The sequence below is a fragment of the Solanum stenotomum genome, chromosome 7 (assembly GCF_019186545.1).
Source record: "Solanum stenotomum isolate F172 chromosome 7, ASM1918654v1, whole genome shotgun sequence".
NCBI classification, from domain to species: Eukaryota; Viridiplantae; Streptophyta; class Magnoliopsida; order Solanales; family Solanaceae; genus Solanum; species Solanum stenotomum.
Genome location: NC_064288.1, coordinates 46267737 through 46272226, shown reverse-complemented (window position 1 = coordinate 46272226; position 4490 = coordinate 46267737). Strand labels below are relative to the sequence as shown.

The following is a 4490-nucleotide window of genomic DNA, read 5'->3' as shown; positions in this document are numbered from 1 at the left end:
GAAAAACTTAAAGACTTGCTTTGACTTATTTCTTAAACTTCTAGACTCAACTCTTAACTTCACTTGACTTGGAAACTAACTTTCCTTGAATTGGAATATGGAGTCAAGGTATATGATCACATGTTTATGGATGAGTTCTTGACGTTTTAACGTACCTTTGAGTGTTGGAAACAACTATGAAACATAGGTACAATTTCAAGAAACATGCATGAGAAAGTTTGAAAAGAATGGGGAAACTTGGCGTCCTTGGCGCTCTGCAAGGCGCGGAGCGCCAGCCCTTGAAGCTCAGAAGGGGCCTGCTGGCACTCTGAGAGACGTGCCATGCCAGGGGGAAAACCTCAGAACCCCTGTTAGGGTGCGCAGGCTGGCGCGACGCCCCAACCTTTTCCCCCAAAAATCCTACTCTTCTCCTTCATTTTTCCAACTCTAAACCTTCTTAACTTCAATGGTTCCAGCCCCTATACACTTAGAATCATAAACCCCTCAACATACAATAGATTTCAACTCAAAACACAACCGGAAACAAGTCCCAAATCAACAAGAACTTCAACACAATCACAACCAACAACTTCAACAAATACAACCAACTACTTTAACAAACATACTCAATCTTTTCTCAAAATAAAATGAGTTTGGCGTGTGGGGGAAAGAACCAACCCAACACTATGAACTCACATACCTTAATAGGGATCACCCTCGACGAAATCCACGACGATCTTGACGAATCTTTTCTTCTTCTTCTTCTCTTTTCTCCTCTTCTTCTCCTCTTCTCTCAAGAACCCTAAGTCTCACTCTCACTCTTTAAAAATGGGAAAAACTGATCTAAAAATCATCTTGGATCCTTTAAATAACCAAAAGAATTGGTTAGGGAAAAGACCAAAATATCCTTACAATTTTCCGGACGGACTTCCCTGCCAACTGCCCAATATCCAAAGTGCATAACTCACTCATACGAACTCCGAATCATGCAAAATCAGCGGCGTTGGAAAGATCATTCCACAAGCTTCGCAACCATAACTGGAACTACACCTGAATCATCAGGAGGTAGGATTTATGAATGTTCAAAGTTGGACAAAAACTCACTTTTTCCTATACTTAGCCAAATTTCCAGAATTTTAAGTTCTTTTAAAAAAATGACTTTCTAATTCTAAGCCTCTTCATAGTTATTTCAAATTGCCGGATGTCACAATATTCCCCCTTTGGAACATTCGTCCTCGAATGAGATGACTCTTACTAACTAAGGTGTAACATCAAACTCAAACACCCAACAAGCAACTACATGCTCACTATTATTCAAAGAGCACTAAGAAGGAAATTAGTACCTGGAACTACACTTCCTCCGAATTCAAAGAGATGTGGATATCTCTTCTTCATGTCCTCTTCGTCTTCCCAAGTAGCTTTCTCAACAAATTGGTTCCTCCAATGGACATTGATTGATGCCACATCTTTCGTTCTCAACTTGCGAACTTGGCGATCAAAAATCTAAACAGGTTCCTCCTCATGACTCCTTTCATGGTTGAAACTTTCAAACATACCCAATCCTTTACTTCAAACTCTAACGCCCTTCTCCTAACATCAGTGTAGTATTCTTGACGACTCTATGCCGTTTTCAACCTCTCTTGAATCACTTTCGCCTTCTCTATAGCTTGATAAACTAAATCTGGATCTATCAACCCTGCTTCACTAACTTCAAACCATCCAAAAAGAGATCTACATCTCTTCCCATAAAGAACCTCATAACGATCCATATGGATGCTAGAATGGTAACTATCATTGTAAGCAACTCCATGCAAGATAGGTAATCATCTCAATTATCCTTGAAATCAATTCCACAATCCACCTTGATACCTCAAAACACCATCTCCCTCTTGTTCAAAAGCCATCACTAGTTATGAACATTTTGCCTGCAATTCCAGCAAGATAAGGTCTGAGTCTTTCTCACCTTCTACTTCTGACACTAATGATAACTCGGCCCCGCTCGTCACTTCTATTCCTCCTTCTGTGAAATCTATAAGTCTGACTCCCAGGCGTGCAAGTCTGTGCATATCTTTTGCTAACTCTCCCTTTCCTTCTCCAATATGGGTGGTGCTACCTATAGACAATTTTGCTTAAAGAATCAATAACAACATTAACCTTACCAGAGTGATAAAGAAAACTCATGTCATCATATTTGAGTGGTTTAACCGCTCTCTCTCTATCTGAGACTAAGCTCATTTTAAGCGAACACACCCACATGAACATCATACAACAATGACGCCATATCTTCGAAGCAAAACTACAACAACCAACTTTAGCTCATCACATTACACTCCGATTCACCTAAACTCGACTATTGATCTCAAATCCATTTTAGATTCAGATACTCAGTATGTACTCAAGAACCAAATATTACAATTGGGCGGTAGTCAACTCCTCTTTTCATTCCTGAAAGTCTTCCTCACATGTTTCAGGCCGTTGAAAATTCGCTGTTCTTCCGAGTCAACTTGGTCAAATAAAACCCTTATCTAACAGATCCCTTTAACTGCTCTTTCAACTCTTCAACGCTGTTGGTGCCATTCTATAAGGCGAAAAAGAGATAGGACAAATATCTGGAATGATGTCTTACCAAAGTCTATTTCTCTTTTAGGAGGAATTCCGGGTAGATCATCAGGAAAATTTTTTGGAAACTCTCTTACTATAAGAACTAAATTAAAAGGAGGTATCTTAACACTAGAGTCATTAACTCGAACTAAGTGATAGATACAACCCTTCGAAACTAACTTTCTCCCCTTGAGGTATGAATAGAAACGACCCTAAGGCACAACTGAACTACTACTCCACTCTATGACTGGCTCACTAGGTTGCTCAGATATAACATCAAAGTTCATAGCAACCTAAGGAATTTCAAAAGATAAACACGCTTTGGGGTCTAGCAAAGCATAAACAACAAAGTCAAACACTCGTATCATACGAGTGACAAAATCTGGCGAATCCTCTTGCTCTTAGCGATTGATAATTGCATAGAGGCGGTTTGCTCCTCCGCCTGTACTAGAAGTAGCTCCTCTAGGTGCCATCCTGTCTAGGGGAGCAACTGATGAAGCTTGGGCCCTATTGCTCAGATTTCCACTACCTTGCATGTTCTTTGGACACTCTCGCATGAAATGTCCACTCTGACCACACTTGAAACAACCAATGGAGCCCTCACGACAAATACCTGAGTGGTTCCTACCACACTTGGCGCAAGCAGGAGGCTTACTACCCCTTGGCACTTTTTGCCTTGAGGATATGCAAGTCTAGCCCTGAAACTATAGGAATTTCTATTGTACCCATTTTTGTTCTCAGGTGCAAGTGCACTAGCAGATGGTGGAGCAGGTCCCTTCTGTTTCTGTGGGAGGGATGACTGATTGGCATCATTTTTTTGCTGCCTGAACTCTTCCCCTACTATCTTAGCCCTCTTATCATTAAACTTTTCTCTATCCTTCAACTTATCCTCTTCAACTTGTTGTAAATGAATCATAAATCTTGCTAGGTCAATATCCCCTATTAGCATAGCTGTCTTGCCTTCCTTGCTTGACTGATGAGACAACCCAGCAACATATAAACTCATTATACTCCTCATGTCCGCAACCATCTCCGGATCATAGCGGGAAAGTTGTGTGAACTTCAGATTGTACTCATGAACACTCATAGACTCCGAATTAAGGGTGAGAAACTCTTTTATCTTTGCCTCTCGCAACTCACGAGAGCACTCTCAAACACAACCCCATGAGAGCACTCTCAAACACAACCCAACTCACTATTGGCGCATCCTCAGCCTTATTGGTATGCAGCTAGCTCCGACTCAGCAACATGCATCACATCAAATACCCTTTTAATCTTCTCAATGAAGTTCTCCGGATTCTCACTAATACTTGAACCTATAAAGCTTAGTGGGTTCATCCTTAAGAGTTCACGGATCGTTGAAGTATCAACCACTTCATGTTGATTATCTCCCTGCCCAACATAGAAGGTTGCAACTTGACTTAACATCCGGATAGCTTCACGAAAATCTGCATATTTGATCTCCTCTTGGGTTTGCACTTCCACGGCACTTGGTAGCTCTTGTTCCTCAACACTCTTCATAGCTGGACGAACTCTGACTGCTCTTCGTGGAGGCATGATCCTCTAAAACACGCGCAAGCAAGAATTAGAAAGAAACTTTTTAGAGATTAACTCTAACGGACGAGATGAATGTGAAAGAAGTGAGAAATCTTCCTAAATGTTGCGGCCTCCTAATTATAGATGTGGCGCGCTTCATACCGATAACTAGGACTCTACAGACACGGCTTCATAGACTCCCTAGGACTCTTGAACTCTGTGCTCTGATACAAAGTTTGTCACGCCCCGAGCCTATACTCTGGACGTGGCTGGCATTCGAAGACCATTGCTGACCCCAAGCGAACCCTTGGCCTGGCTTACTTAACTCAGCGGAAACCTAACTCAACAGAATAACTCAATGTAATGAAAGGTTA

The 4490-nt window shown here is 41.4% G+C and overlaps 1 pseudogene; it reads right to left on the bottom strand.

Annotated features, from left to right (window-relative positions):
• Positions 1-2792: 2792 nt before the first annotated feature.
• LOC125869958 (uncharacterized) lies at positions 2793-4137 on the bottom strand (annotated as a pseudogene).
• Between the last annotated feature and the right edge of the window lie 353 nt (positions 4138-4490).